The 16,249-nt window shown below is 53.2% G+C and overlaps 2 long non-coding RNA genes across 2 annotated transcripts; one reads left to right on the forward strand and one right to left on the reverse strand.

Moving 5' to 3' along the window:
• Positions 1-1,390: 1,390 nt before the first annotated feature.
• On the forward strand, positions 1,391-13,247 carry LOC119086766. The gene is made up of 3 exons (XR_005090123.1): positions 1,391-1,569; positions 9,778-9,994; positions 11,996-13,247. It is a non-coding gene; the product is annotated as an uncharacterized LOC119086766 (long non-coding RNA).
• LOC119086765 lies at positions 9,083-14,642 on the reverse strand. The gene is made up of 2 exons (XR_005090122.1): positions 13,872-14,642; positions 9,083-12,202 (listed from the first exon to the last, which is right to left on the reverse strand). It is a non-coding gene; the product is annotated as an uncharacterized LOC119086765 (long non-coding RNA).
• Between the last annotated feature and the right edge of the window lie 1,607 nt (positions 14,643-16,249).

Consider the following 16,249-nt stretch of genomic DNA (forward strand, 5'->3'; position numbering starts at 1 on the left):
ACAGACTCAGCCTTCAGGGGCCTGGCCTCTCATGGTTTCTGACTTCCATCTGGAAGAATTGTTGGAGTTCAGTCCCCTACTTTTAATGCCCAGAGGCAAGAGGACCAAGATTGTTCTTGTCTTTTCTGTGCAGGAGGCTAGGTGGACCAGTAAGCTGCAAGGCCCCCCTGCATTCCAGGGTTATCTGGACTGTATCCTGATAAGAACTGCTTAGCTATGCATACCTCTTGCCCTCTATTTAAACCCAAGCTTCATGTCAGGACCCCCAAGATGGACGTAAAGGTCACTGGACCTCTTTGCTCCTCTTCCCAGCATGGCCACACTGAAAAAAAATCTCCATCTTCTGCTTTTTTTGTTGTGACTTTTTGGACCTCTTGAGGACAGGTGGATGAGCCTAAGCTTAGCTTGTGATGGTCAGGGGCCCAAGTTCTGACCTGACACAAACATGACCACAAACGTTCTGCATCTATGGCAGTGGAAAAATGATCATTTCAGAGTCTCTAAACTGCTCATTTACCGTGTGCTCCTTAAAACATCTTATTGAATAGGGATACTTTGGGGATGGGGGAGGCTGGAGTGCGGCAGAGATGGGTGGCAGAGACTGAGTGACAGCACTTCCAGCAAGTTCCATGAGAGCGCCTTGTCTCCCACCACCTCTCCTTCCTGGACTGGAACCTTGGTGGGTGAGAACAGCAGAGCAGGCAGAGCGGAGCAGACCAGACCCTAGGACAGACAGATGATCCTGGGCAGGAGAGGGCTGTCCGGACCAGGGACATGAAAAGTCAGGCGGCGCATCCATGTCTTGCATCCAGACGCTGCTGGTGGAGGAAGCAAATTCCTGTGACTTCAAGATGGATGGGAACAGGGCCCAAAAGTACTCAAAACTTCTGGCCAGGGCTTTCAGGCTAATTGTTTGAAATGACACCAGCTCCCGGGACCACCCAATCCCTATCTCTGTCTTCGAGTAATACCGGAAGATGCAGTTTTGATTTCCCGTACGACACCTTGGAAGGTCACCACTCTAGCCCACTCCCTAAGAGGTTTTTGGGACTCAGGGGCAATCCGGTGTGTCAAGATATCCGATTTAGCTGAGACTTCCACTAGAGTTCTCGATAACTTCCACGAAGTTTAATTCATGCTCTCTCAAAGTGCATCAGGGCACGTTCTCCAAAGCTCAGGGGGAGTTGCTCAGTCTGACAAAACAGGACAGAATATTTGAAATCAGGGATGTCCCGGGAAACTCTCTAAATTGGTTCTTGTCCCTGGCCTGGTCGTCCAGGGTCGCGGAGGGCTGCACACACACTTGGGACTTCAGAGCCCAGGGACATAGAGGTGGGTGGAGCTGGATGGGAAAGGGCGGGGCTCTGAAGGCTTGGCCCCACCCCCAGGTTCTCCCAACTATGGCGGTTGGAGGCAGTTATGGGTGTGGCCTAGAGGCTGATTGACACTCCCTAACCCCACCTCCGCTTCCGCACCGGTGATTGGAGGCAGCAAGAGGCGTGGTGTGGGCGGCTTGACCTAACTTACACCCCGAACTGGGATGATGCAGTGAGGGGCGTGGCGCAGCAGGTTTGACCACACCCCCAGGCCCACGGCGATCAGCAGTTGGTGGCGGTGAGGGGCGGGGACAAAGGTGGCCACACCCACAACTGTTTTTTTCTTGGGCGGTTGGTGCTCACCTAAGTCAGGACGCTGAAGGCTGGGGAGCTTTCACTTCTCTGTGCCGTGGAGATCTGTCTCCGCGCTATCCCCTAACAACGGCCTGCATCCCTCCACACAGCCTTTTAGGGTTTCCTTCCTGAGAGTGGAAACTGTCTTTGATCCCCAGGAGAGTCCGTACAGGGGCTCAGGAGAGAGCAGGGATCCCAGGACCTTTGTAGGCCCAGCGTTTGCTGCTGCGCCTCCCTCTTAGTACCAGAGAGAGAGATTGAAATGCCTTTTGCTCAAACATGCTGCTGTCCAGAGCCTCTTTTTGTTTAGTGGGTGCTGGTCGCAAAAATAAGATCCAGGATAGACGCCAGAAAGACAAGATTTGCAGACATGGAAACACTTAAGTGCAGGGCAGACATTGCAGGACCGTCACGATAGGTGTAGTATGTTGGGGTGGAGGCCTTTCACCCAGGGATGGAGGATCTGGGTCCCGTCCCGGGCAAGCAGTCATTCCCCTTGCCCAAAGGTGTTAATACTGTGAGATATTCTGGGGATAGAGGTCTTATAGTTTCAAGGCTTGGCACCTCTGGGCATATGCGTACTGGAGCTGCCTCTGAAGTCTGGCACACCTGTGAGCCTTTTGAAGAAATGCTGCCATAAGGGGTTGGGACAAGGTGCCTAAGGAAGAATACAGGGTACCCAGAATAGACTGAGGTCAGATCTCAGCCAGCAGAAATTAGTGACAGGTCCAGAAGGGGACATGGAGAGAGAGAGGGAAAAATCAAGGGACTTGGACCAGCCAACAAACAACGCACGTGCCACAGGAAGGGGCACATGCCAGTCAGGGCTCTAAAGTGGAACTGGGGTATCTTAGGATAATAGAATGGAGGGGGCAGTGATCCACTATATTTAGGGACTATTTCCTGACCATGTGATCGGTGTGTCAGTGGAATAGGGAGAAGATCTGGGGCTTTACCTGATCGAGGCTAAGTAACTCAGAAATGTCTTTTACAGATTAGAGGAAAATCTTTGGGACCCTGAGTTCCAAAAGTATGGGTCTAGAGCAGTCCCAGTTTTTTGGTGGAAAATATCTGGAAAGGGGTTCCTTTCATTCCAATATTCTCTCTGCCTAGAACCCAGAGGCAATAAGACACCGTGCCAATCTCCCCTTCCAGAGAAGAAAGAGCCAGTGGGAGAGGGCCCCCGAGCAGCCACTTGGTAGGGCCACCCCTTCCTTCCTTCCTTGGGTGTGCTGAGAGGGGGTTGCCAGGTGTCAGGCCAGTGATGACCTTAGCTGCATTTTTAAGACTTTGCTCGGATGATATATGTGGATACGTGCAAGGTTGCCAAGGACTTTCTTTCTCCTTAACATTCACCCATTTCTTGACCTTGAGGGGGTAGACTCCCCAGGGAAGTTCACCTATCTACCCCTCCCCCCATCTGGTTTTGAACTGACAAGATGGTTGGTGGTGGTGATTTACATACTGGATCTTGAAGGCCAAAACCATACGTGTATAAGATCCACAACAGCAGTGGGATGCTGAAGGGGGGGGGGCGGGGGTGCATCCGAGAAAGGTGGGACGATTTGAACTCTCCTACTGGGGAATGCAGCCTGGGCAGGTGCCGTTTGCTCTCCCTTTAGATAAATGCATATTTTCCAGACAAAAAGAACCAAGGAGGTTCACTTCCTCACAAACCATGAAGAACTTCTGTATGGACACTGTACCTTTCTGCTCCCTAAAATGTACTGTGTGGAGTCTGTTACCTTGCCTAATCAGGCTAAACCAAAGGACTAAGATTCTAAAGAAAAGGAACCATGGAAACCTGCCTGCTCAGCCCCAGGAGACTGAGTCAAAAGGGGGGCTACCTTTAAGGTGGGATGACTAGTGTAAAGGGGGCCCAGCAGCGCTTGGGTCCTAGCTTTTGGAGGGAACAGATAATCCTGCTTCTTTGTTGAGACTTCCTGGGTTTTCATGCTCTGGACCTGTCCATGTGTCCCCCTACCCTGACTCTATTGTCCCAAGATGATTATGGTAGTCTTCATTTGAGCTTGTTTCATTGGCTGTGGCAGAAACTTTGGTTCCAACAAAACCGCAGAATTAGAGCCTCCACAGGCCAGCAAGGACCGTGAACAATGTGATGCCATAGGAACCACAGGGCCATCACGAGCACTCAGTTGTGAGGTCTCAAGGCTCCGATGTCGATTAGTCACAGCAGCCGCTGTGAAGGTTGTATTCATGAGGAAAGCTTCCGATCCGCCTCTGTGATGGGCTCATCATCTTCCTGGAAGAGGCATTGTGGAGACAGAGGTGGCTTCTCCTGGCCCAAGCACACAGTCGCACCAGGTGCACTTGAACAATAGCTCCTGGCCTTGCTCACCCTCAGAAAAGAGCCCTCTCAACAGAGTATCAGACAAGAGAGCAGAAGTAGGCCTCCCAAACTCAAAGACTGAAGGACTGTCAGAGTTCTGGACAGTGGTCACTGTCAACATCTGTGCTAAAGACTGGGCGACTGGCAAAAGCTCAGGAGGCACTGGTATCTGGGGTGGCATTCACAGTCCCTGCTAGAACTGTTGCTAGAGGGACCACGCCACACTGGTTAGAGAGACAGAGTGGCTTGATGGGTCCCCGTTTGTATGTTGGGGAAAACAGAACTTGAGATGTAGGACTCTCTGTGGACTTTGATGAACCCAGACCACCCATCCCTGCTAAGTTCACATCACCCCACACATACACAGCCTCTGTCACCAGCTAGTGAGTCCGGTGGTGAGCCTTCCTCAGAAATTTGGGCACCAAAACAGGACAGGAATTGGCCTGAGGAGGCTGAGGTACAAATGATATCACAGTGGTCTAGGCAAGAGCAAACCTCCTCTTGGCTGCCTTCCCCCAGATAAAGATGGACTCCAGAAGAGAATCTTGGCCCAGCACACCACAGGGCCTTAGCCACCAGAGAGAGTCATGGGTGGGCCATGGCTGTGGCAGGACTGGGGTTGGAGAGTTAGAGGGGGATGGGACAAGCCACCTTCGGGAGCAGTTTGGCTCCTCACAACCCTGGTCTTTTCTGGCCCATCTGAGTCTCTGGCGCTCTAATACTCTGAGGCACACGGTCACTTGGCGGCTATAAAATTGGCTATGGTGTCAGTAGGAATCTGTGCTTGGAAACACCCTTAGCTTGTCCTTCCTCTGCCATGGACAACTCCAGAGACCAGGAGACCAGGGTCTAGGCGGGGGCTAGGAAGAAGAGAGCCTTGGAGGCAAAGCTTGCCTTTCTTCAGCCAGCTCTGGCTTTGCAAGTACGCGTCAAAAGTAAGGCCTCTGACTGTGCGAGTCCCTCCCAGCTCTCTCCACCCAGCATGTCCTAAGCTGCCTGGCACTCAGAACACTCCCAGGTGTGCTAAAGACTTGGGGCTGTGCTGGCAAGTGTCCCCTTCCCAGCCCAGTTCCAGAAAAGCACTGGGGAGGATCGGAGATGAGATCCATGGGCCTGAATGAACCTTTTCTTCATTTAGGATGTCAGGAAGTCTTTTTGGCCCAGGAATATTTCAATAGCACCACCTGAGCAAAGGTATCCCACATCTCACTGTGGGCAGGGGGCAGAGCCTACCTGAGGGCTGGTCTTTTCTGTTTGGACAGGAAGTCTAATTCCAATTAGACTTTTCCAGATCCATTGGAATAACAGCAGCAGAGGGCATCTTGGCAGGACAGGGTAGAGCAGCAAGCTTGTGGGTGGGTGAGCCAGAAACGCCTACAATACAGGCTTGGGAGAAAGAGGATCCCCCTGGCAGGGAAATCAATAAGTAAACTTGATTGAGTGAGCTGATGAGCAGAGGATCCCTGCCCAGCGATCCTTGAACTCTGCCTGTTGCCAGTAAATACATTGTACAGTAAATATTTGGGGGCTTGGGAGGAGACAGCCACTTAGAACATGCATACCCATGCCTAAGCACAGAGAGAGCCATATTGCTTCCCTTGTTCTGTCCCTTGTCACAGCCTGTACCTCTCTCCCCTACTCTTGTCCGCAGTAGGTAATCTAGAAGTCAAGGAGCCCTCCACCCGTGGCCCTAGCAGAGTACACACGCACCTAAAAAAGGTGATGTCAGAAACTGGGCCATGTTAGACCGCCTCTTAGGAGACGTCCATTTTCCTGCCTTTCAAACATGCTCTCCTGGCTTCATTCCCAGGAGCTTCCAAGCGTCTTGCCTCCTCGGCGTTTCCCTTTGGCGTGTGGCTTCTTTTGCAGATCGTCCTTGCTTTCAACTTTAGAAGGACTAGGACTCCCACCAGCCAGTCTTTCACGTACATTCCTGGACAGAGAGAGTGACTTGCTGCCCAGAGAGCCTTCCACAGCCTCTACTCCCCTGGAGAGTGGCTTTCTATCTTCTCTAGATCAATACCTTGCATCTCAGTCTGACTAACTGGGCCTGGAGAAGATGTCATGGGCCAGTTCTGTACCCTATCAGCTCAGAGGAACAGGGGAGGTCCTGGGGCAAGTCCGGTCCCTCGGCCCACCCTCAGCAGGTGCTGCCATTGAGGCTGTACCTTCAGACGAAGAGCAGACGCAGAGGTTGGAGCAGATTCAGCTGGCACATTAGCTGGGGACATCAGCCAGAAAAAGACCGAGCTGAGCTGAGATAAAATTTCCTGGCCAGGTGGTTGGAGGTGGGGGCAGGGGATGAGGTGTGCTCAGCCTGCTCTGGCCAGATGCAAGGGGACTGGCACTCATTCGCATCATCCCTTCCATGAATTAACTGGAAGCATTTAATTCCTCAAAGCTTTGATCTCCCAAGGGCCTTCCTCGGAGACTCTCTCACTGTTATTACAGCGAGCAGCCTTTTTGCCTCTGAACAGAGGGCTTTGAAATGGAGCAGAACCACATGGAAGCCCACCCCGCTTAACGCCCAAATTGAGAGGTGATAACTGCTGGGTTCTCCACACATTCAGAGCCCCAAATCCCCCAAAGAAGGAGTTGTACCCAAACAGGAACTTCCTTCTAGGGGATCCCTCCCTTTTTTCCAAGGTTAATGCCAGGGACCTGGTCCTGGCCCCAATGAGTTGGGGGTCCATGGCTTAGTGGTTGGTAATCTGTGGATGGATACCAGGAGGCCCAAGTGCCAGCCACAGGAAGCTTGCTAAGGGCCTGCAGAGCTTCCATGGCCTGTGGGTGGAAGCTTGGGAGAACTCCCAAATCTCCATAGCACAGGCCCCTTGGGGCTGAAAACAAGGGGTGAGATGCTTAGGGGAAGAGTTCTGGGCCTTGGAACTTCTCTGGGAGTGGGTAGAAAGGGTCAGGCCGGAGGGGTCTAAATGGGGCTGCTGGGTTCTTTGACAAGAGCCAGCAAATGGCTTGTCTCAACCATGGTGAGGCTATGGTGCTGCATCTCTTCAGCCACCTTCCTCGGGGACAAGAGAGTCCCCAGGATGGCTTCCCTGGGCTTCAGTGGTAGTAGCTTTAGGCTGGAAGCCAAGAGTGACTGGCATGTGAGGCTCCAGAGCTGGTATCACCTGCCTGCCCCAGCATGTTGGTAATGCCCATGGAAGCTTTTGGGTAGCCAGATGGGGCAGCCAGCAGACGAACCACCACCCTCTGGAGAAACTTAAGTTACACAGATGAAGAGGCCGGAGGCCACGGTCACGTTTGGTGGTGGTTTCTGGGGAGTTTGGGCAGCACCTCTGATAAAAAGGGATTAGTGTTTTGGGGGCTCTACTGAGAGATGCCTAGACTCCAAGAGCAGAAATGAGCAGTGGGTAGCAAAATACACCCTGGGCAAGCCCAGTCCGCAGGTGGGACCTGGTTCTCATGCCTCAGGAATCAAGGGGAGATTTGGTAAAGCCAGGAAGGAGTTAAGCTTCCAGGTCAACCGTGTCTTCCTGAGCATCTGCCTTTGCGGAACCCAGAGGCTTTCTTGCCAATGGCTTGTGTAGGGAAAGGGGGCTGGCTAAATAAACCCACCCTGACCCTGGAGCCCAGAGCCAGGGAAAGAAACACAGCCTGGATCTGGGGCCTGAGCCAAAGAAAGGAACACTTTATCCCTAAACCCAGAACCATGGAAACATGCCCTGACTCTGAAACCAGTACCAAAGAAACATTCTTGGTCCCTAGAAGCAGAACCAGTGAAAGAAATATGCTCTGGCCTTAGAATTAGAGTCAAACAGCTAAGAAAGGCCACTGAAAGAAACACAGTTTAGCTCAGATCAGAGCCATCTCTGGCCCTGGCCAACTGACCAGTGAAACCAACCAATCACAGAGTGGGAAAGTAGCACTCTGGCCCTGGAGCCCAGAACCAGGGAAGGAAACACAGCCTGGGTCTGGGACCAGAGCCAGAGAAATGAACACTTTATCCCCAAACCCAGAACCAAGGAAACATGCCCTGACTCTGAAACCAATACCAAAGAAACATTCTTGGTCCCTAGAGAGTCAGTGAAAGAAATGTGCCCTGGCCTTAGAATTAGTGTCAAAAAGCCAAGAAAGGCCATTGAAAGAAACACAATTTCGCTCTGAAATCAGGGCCATCTCTGGCCCTAACCCACAAAACTAAGCAATCCCTGGTTGACTCTGCCCCTAAGACATCCTATATAAACTGCCCTGCCTGTTCAGCTGGGGGCTGTTCTCTCCACCCTGGTAGATGCAGCCACTCTCCTGAACTCCTCCTTCCAAAATAAATCTCTTTCTCAAAAGAGTTCTGAGTGTGAAGGTCTTCACTCACCGGCACAGAGAAGAACCTTGCTGAGATGTCCCTCAGGAGACTGAGCAAGGGGGAGCTGAATAGAAGAACCTTGCTGAGATGTCCCTCAGGGGACTGAACAAGGGGGAGCTGAAAAAGTAACACTTTTTCCTGGAGCCGGAGGAGATGGCTACATTTCTGTAGGGCTTTCCCCTTTCGCAGAGTGAAGCAAAAGAAGCAACATCTTAGGCCAGAGAAGAGGCAGAGCTCTGCTAGGAAGCCCCCTGAAGTGGGGGCTGAGCAAAGCTCAGCTGCAGTGGTTCTCCAGGAGAGGAGCAGGATTGCTATATCCTGCAGGGAGACCATCCCCCATCCCCCACACCCCAACTCAAGGTATAGCCTGACTCTCCCGAGCAGTCAGGATACCTTCGCTTCCAGGGCTGAGCGGTCCCATTGCAGCTCCAGCCGTCAGAGCTGTTCTAGCAGCTCAAGGTGTCGCCTGACTCCCCAGGTAGTCAGGATACCTTTCCCCCAGAGTTGCAACACTCATTTCGGTGCCAAAACCCAGGACCAAACCCACAGAGTGGCAACAGTTACTTACAACTCGTAGGAAGATTTTTGAGGTCTGGCCAGGAGAGACCCCACCTCACACCTGCAAAGGATATGTAGAGACTTAACTGAGGTGACAGAAGGAGGCAGGAGGAGGGAAACACTTGCATTCCACTTCTTCCTGTCAGTGTATGACAAGCCCAAGGACCTGGGAGATGGAGCAAGTGTTTTTGCTTTTATTATTTTCCATGGCTAGGCATGCAGACAAAGTCAAGAGCAGGAATTACATAAAACACACATCCATTCCACCTGCTTGGCTATCCAATGGCCTCATCCAGGCCTCAGCTGAGCAGCAAACTTTATTCTCAAATTTGGATGCCCCTCCCTCCTGGCTCAGTCTTGTGTTCCACTGTGGAGTGCGATCCCCACCCTGCTTCATCACAACCTGGCCATCATTCAGAACACTGTTCCAATGACATTCCCTGGGGGTGGGTACTCTCTGGCCCTCCAGGTCAGGCAGCTGGGGTCAGGGGACATGCAAGGGACACTGGGGTTTTTTTGTTTGTTTTTAATATGTTAACATGCGTTCTCAATGCCTCTGAGTTTGAAGAAGGCTTGTCCTGGGGAGATGGTGCCTCTGGAACAGCTTGAAGGTCCTGGATCAGTGGCAGGAAACAGTTCCTTGATTCCAACAGCATCTAGCCCTGACAGATCTTTCTTCTCTATCCGTGGTTGCCAAGGCACATCCTCAGTGTCCCTACCTATAATTCATAACGTCCCGTCAGCTCTTCACTTCCTCATATTTGCAACTTTGTGAAGATTAGGAAAGTTTCCGGGTGCAATCACATGGTGGCCCCTCAAGCCTGAGTGCTTTGAGATAAGGAAAGTCTGATCCATGCTTCTCCCTTAACTCCAAGGTCACAAGCTGGAAGGCAGCAGCCTTGGCGCCACTGTTAGAGGTCATCGTAGCACACAGAGCCGCAGAGCGGAGTGGACTAATGAACGTCTTTCCTGTTGGTCTGACACTGCTGTCACCGTCTGCGTCAAGAGCACCGACAGCCTTCTGATGTCCAAACTGTGGCGGGCGAGCTGCTGAGCAGCATGATGAAACCCTTCTGTTAAAGCTGAGCCCAGGTCAGTTGGAGGTGGTTGATGTCCTGGTTTAGCAGTTGGGTATAACACATTAAATCTTCCTGTTGTGGTCTTCCAACCACATAGTCCATAACTGCAAGAGCCACCTTTACAACAAGATTTGTGTGTCTAGAGCTGAGTTGAGCATCGGCGGGGGGCTATGGTGCTGGTTTTCCTGTGGCTAGAACTACATCCCCACAGTTAGCAGTATGAAAGGGTCCAATACAGCTCTGAGCTTCATGTACAGATGAAAAAAGTCCACAAAAAGGCTATTGTTAGTGTTGATACAACACCTCCCTTAGTCATGGGAATGACTCTTGCAAGTTGTTCAAGGATAGTCAAGCAAGGAGCCAGCAGCCTTAGCTAGAGAAGGGATGCAATGATGCTGTCTTCAAGGTTGTATTTAGTGCTAATGACTGTTAGAAGGCACTGTGTTATGAAGATCAGTGTAGCCCGAAGCCAGGCATCTCCCTGAAGCCAGGGAGACCTCATCAGTGCTTGCCTCTCCCTTCCAAGGCTGACTCAACCTGGTTGGGAACAGCAGCCTTGATGGCACTCACTAGGTACTCAATAAATATTTGTAGAATGCATGAATGAAAAGGCTCTTGTCTTCTGTACCCTCAGCCTTGGCAGCCTCCGTCACTGGGTAGCTTTAAGTTGTGTGGCTGCTTTCTCTTGCCAGGCTGAGCTGCAGAGGTCAGAGACCCAGAAGGGACCTTGAGCTCTTGGGGAAACTGGAGTCAGAGCAGGCAGGTTTTAGGAAACAACCTTCAGAGTGGGGCAGAAGGAGCTAGATCAGCGGGGCTGCAGAGGTGGGGTGGGGTGGGGGGCGGGGAGGCTTGAGAAAGCGATGAGACATCTGTGTGCAGTGGTAGTGTGGAAGCAGAGTTTGAAGGCCACCGTAAAGGACCCATTATCAGGTCCCCACATGCAGAGGCACATTTACGCACCCCAGTGTTGGGTGCATAGGACCCAGGGCAGCTTTTGTTGTGTTTGGGTGGGATATTTAAACAGAATCAAAAATTCTGAAGAGCCATTCCACTTCAGAGACTTTATTCCACAGAAATACTGCTCTAACCGCGCAGCTCCAGGGGCAAAGAAGTCATAGCAGCCTTAAGAAACTGAGCTGCAGTGGTGGGAAAGGCTGGGCACGATGTACCTATACGGTGAAGTGCAATGCAGTCTTGATGGAGTGATAAGGCGGGTATCAACCTACATGGAACTTTTCGGACAAGTAGATTGAAACAGACCACAGAACAACACACACAGCAGCGCCCCCCCCCCCCGTGTCTGTGCAGAGGGGAAACGACACCCTGCCTGGGTGCTTCTCCCTCCCAGAGAATGGAATTTAGGGTAGCAGAAGAGGGACTCACACTCTGGACTCCCCTTAAACGCTGGGATGAGCACATGCCGCCTTGGTGATAAAAAGGAAAAGGGAAAGTTGTAGGATGGAGCACTGGAGAGCTGAGCTGAGCTCAGCGGCCGGCCGGGGCTCGGACTCCAGGCGAGCCCGGTGGGATGACAGCACCAGTGAGCAGGCCTTCTCCAGACCACAAAGCCCTTCCAGAAGTTTCCCGGCAGAAGGTGTTTTTGAAAGAAGTGTTAGCTGAAGGAAGAGGTCTGGTGGAGAGGTTTGAATCTAATGGAAGACAGGCTAAGCCCAGGAAGGCTTGAACACAGGCAGCAGGCAGGCTAAGCCTAGGGAGGCTTGGACACAGACAGCATGGAAGCGTACAGAGTAGAGGCCGCTTGGCTGGAGGGCCACGGGATCCGAAAGCCGAGGGCAGAAGAATTTTCCATGAAAAAGGATGAGTAGAGCATGTTGTGGGAGGGGTGCGGGCAGATGAGCGGGAGCGTTCACAGGGACGGCCTGGATAGTTGTGACGGAGCAGCTGTGGCCAATTGGAAGGGAGGGGAATTCAAGAAAGGAGTGGAGGGGTTTCAGTGATTGGTGATAGCTGAGATGGGAAAAAGAGGCATCAAGCTGTCAACTGACCCCTACAGAAGCGCTCGGTGCGGACTACAGAGGAGTCAACGGTGGAATACTCCAGAAGTGCTGCATCTTTTAGCAGGACTGGAAACAGTTGAGGTCCGTCTGCTCCCAGGCCGTAGATGGGACAGGCAAGGCCGGCAGGCAGCTTGAACATGGTTGAAACCTGATATACAGCTCTTGGGAAAGTTTCTCACGCAGATTTGTCTGTCGGGATGGGGCTGCAAAAGTAGGGGAAAGGTCAAATGTCTGGGTTGTGCCTCGGTAGGGTGCAATGGGTATTAAAGCAATGAGTCTAAAGCCAGGGTTCTCCGTCCATTCATTCCACAAATATTTATTGAGCACCTACGATGTGCCAGGCTTCCTGTGCCTTTGCGGGGTGGTGCCTACGAAAGTCCACCGGCTCGCTGATGGATGGAGACGGGGGGAAGTGGGTTCTGCAGCAAGTGGGGAGGGATTCTGAAGGGAGGGGTCTAGAATGGTTGGGGAGATAAAGGCTGTGCGGCCAAGAGGGTGCTTTCTGGCTTCAGGGCCTTGCCTGAGGTCTGGGGAGTCTGGGATGGACAGGACAAAGAAGAGCTCTCTCTGGGAAGAAGAACCAACATGGAGGCAAGGCAGGCTTTGAACAAGATGGGAAGTCCAGGGCCACTTCCTTCTTCAGCCCAGCCTGCCCTCTCAAACACCGTGGTTCTCGCAGAAGGGCACAGGGGTGCCTGCTGCCTGGCAGGAGGGTGAGGAGAAGGACGAGCATACCACCTTCAGCCGCCACGTGGTGAGCCCTCCCCTGCCCTATGAAAGTGGAGAGATGGAAGAGCATCCAGAGCCAAAGTAAGAAGCTGGCTGGGCAAGGGAGGAGGGCAGCCCCGGGAAGAGGGCTGGAGGCGGCAGGCACACGGGAGAAACAAACGGGACCCCAAGGAAGAGAGGCCCTGCTTCGTCCAACCAATCAAGGTCCTTCTGGTGGCTTTCTGGGAGCTTGAGGGGAGGCCTCTGGAAGCAGTGGTGGCACCAGGGGCCTGGAGTAAGGACCCTAGTGACAGCTCAGTGACCCCCGGTGACCCGTGGTCCTCTAGGAATGCCGCTTCCCTTCCACATGGGCACCCGGCTCTCTTCCGCGTTCCCCTTTCCAGACTGAATTCCACTCTTAACAGTGGCCGCCTTTCCTTACTCTGTTCCACCACCCGACAGCCTTGTGCACACACGACCTGCCCATCGCTGTGACAGCGACAACCAAATTATACTCTTGATTTCCAGGCTCCTGTGAGGTCTGCCTCCTTAAACCTGAGAAGGTTCCTGCGCGCACATGAGGGAGGGAGGGAGGGAGGGAGGGAGGGAGGGAGGCTCTGAATCTGGAATGGTCTTTCTGGAATGGCTGCTGGGGGAGGGGAGTGTTTGCAGAGCGATGTGAGCAAGAATCCCTACTGGATGTCTTTTTCCTCCTTTTGCCCTCAAAAGTCTTTGGGAGGCTCAGGGAGGGACTGATCAGTGACCTCAGCAGCTCACCAGCAGGTGGCCAAGGGTTGCCCTCTCTTCAGCCCCTGACCCCTCTTCCAGAAAACACACACACACACACACACACACACACACACACACACACACACACGGCCAGCTGAAGAGTGAGAGGACTGGGCAGTCTTGGGAAGGAGATCTGTCTTGCTCTTCACTCTGAACAGTAGCGGGGTTGGGAAGATGTGCTGAGAGGAGGACCCCAGGGCCCAGTGTGGGAAACGAAAGTCCTGGCATGATCTGCTTCCGGGGTTAGTGGGTGTTAATCTCCACAGTGGCTCCCTGAAGAAGGGGAGGAAGAACCCCCTCCCTCTTTCTGCATTCCTGGGGGCATGCTGTGCCAGTGTTCCGAGGCCCTGGAGCCAACCACAACCCTTCCCACACCTCAGGCTTGGCCTTGGTCAAGGCCCTTCCCCAGCCTCAGCTCTTCAGTGCGCTGGCTTTCTGCTGAGCCCATCGGGTGCAGGTTGCTTGGGAACGGCCACGGCTCTGGTTTCTTCTGGAGCCTCCTTTATTTGCTGCATGAAGATCTCCTTACACAACAGTGTGTTGTCCACAGCGGTCTGAAATGCAAGTGCTTTTCGGCCCCTGGGCCTCACACGGAGGGCGGAGGGCGGAAGCTGAGACAAGGCACAAGGCTTGGTGCAGGGCCCGGCCACCCGGCGGGGGAGGGGGGAGCTCTGTCATCCCTCCAGCACTCGGTCACCTGGGGCCCGAGACCCCAGACTCAAGAGAGACAGAACTTCCTGCTTTCTTGTGGGGGGGGGCAGGGCGGGGGTAGAAATGTTGCAGTCCCTGGAGCACAGGTCCTGCCCCCCCCGGGGGGGGGTTGGGGGGCAGCCAGATGCCACACAGGCCAGCTCAACCCTCTTCTTTCTAACGACACCCCCCCCACCCGCCCCACCACTGCCTCAGCTGCCAGTCTCTTGGGGTTAGAGAAACTGACAGGGGACCTTGCTGGGGACAGAACAAGCCGAGCAAGGAGCAAGCATGTTCCCAATGGCAACATCCTGCTGTGGCAACAGTCAGAGGACAGATTCTCCTGGTGACCTTTCACTTCTCCCTGCCCCACGTGCTCAGGGTCCACACAGGCCCCTCGGTCTCTACCACAGACCACTCTGGGAGTCAGGCTCTGCCACTTGCCCATTGTGATGTATCTCTCTGGTCTACCAATTCCTCATTCGCATAAGTGGTGTGAACTATGGCAGCTCCATCATAGCGCCTCAGGTCACCATCTAGTGACAGTTCTCCACTGAGTGGCCTCTACAATCAGCCCTGCTTTCGAGTGTCCTTTTGGTGACCCGTTTCTCCGTCCATTCATGACTTTGACACATATTTCTGTCTCAGATTTCTTCCTCCTTAAAACCTGGTCGTGCAGGACCTGCCCATTTCTTCTTTGCTCCATCCCTGCCTGGCTGGGGGCAGGGGTAGGGAGGGTCTCAAGAGGTGGGAGGAAGGCAAGAATGACTTCATCCTGCCCCCACCCCCGCCACAAACATTCCCTGCACGGGACAGGCATGATGGCTGTCTGTACTGAGGCCTGGAGCAGCTGTCCCAGCGGACAATCCAGGAGGAATTCGGGGAGCCACAGAGGTGGGGCAGGGACCCCAGAGAGGCTTCCTCTTCCTCCTTGAAGTGTCACCCACAAAACTCAGCCTCTTGGGTCCCAGGCGGAGCTGGCCCTTCACTTCATTTCTGCTCCTTCTCACATTCTTCTCTAGGGTGTATCTCCATCGGGGCCCCCTGCCTGGGTTTCCCACCTCCTCTGACCTGCTTGGTTGGGTCCCAGCTAGCATGCAGGCCTGGGTTGCCCCTGTGGGGGCCTGGCTGTCCTCTTTGGGTCCAGGAACAGGCCACTACCCTGCTCTCAGGTCTTCTGTTTCTTACTGAAGCATGACCAGCCTTCGGTGGTGGAGATGCAGCGTGGTGGTCCAGCTATTTCAGACTGCCCAGGATGGGACTCCCATCCCTTGCCAGGCTCTTGTCTCAAGACACAGCTCTTGTCTCCGGTGTGGTTTCTGGACTTTGTAAATGCAGATTTCCTTCTTCTGAAAGACTTTGGGTCTGTGGGGCTTTTGCCTCATCTTTTGAGGAACATGGGACACTCACTCCACTCCAGTGCCCATGGTGGTGGCCACGTCCCTCTGCACCCCCCTGCTAAGTCTGCTGAGTCCTTCAGTGTGATCAAGTTAGGAAGAGCAAACACTTTTGGTTTGTGTTCATGTTCTAAACATAAAATATAAAGACAGCCTTACTCAAAAGACATCTGAGATTTCAAAGCTGGTCCGGGATGTCCGGAGGGAGTGGCCACGTAGGCGCCTGAAATCGAAGGGGAAGTGCAATGGGCCTGGGAAAGATGGTGTCCCCAACATTGTCACACCCACAAGAGGCCCCAAAGGAGAGGAACCCAGGACCTCGGGAGAGCTGCCATTTCAGGGGTGGACTTGAAGAACCAGCCTGCCTCCCCCTGAGCTATGGTATGGTGAAGACAAACTGGGCTCATTGCCGTCTGTGATTAAACCTCTGCTTCCCAAGGGCCCACCTGTGACCTTGACTACAAAGGTTCTGTACTGTTCCAGGGATGGCAATCGTGTCTTTGTTTCAAAAAGTTGTTTATAATCATACTGCAACCCTGCCTTTGTGTCAAAGGTTACATAGCCACCTGTGACTACTTTGTTACGCACATCTTGCGACCATGTCTGCTTCAGGAGGGACTAACTTGTTAGGCTTATGGTCTCCTCCTGTAACCCACCCACTTTGCC

The sequence above is a fragment of the Peromyscus leucopus genome, chromosome 16_21 (genome assembly GCF_004664715.2).
Source record: "Peromyscus leucopus breed LL Stock chromosome 16_21, UCI_PerLeu_2.1, whole genome shotgun sequence".
Classification (NCBI taxonomy): Eukaryota; Metazoa; Chordata; class Mammalia; order Rodentia; family Cricetidae; genus Peromyscus; species Peromyscus leucopus.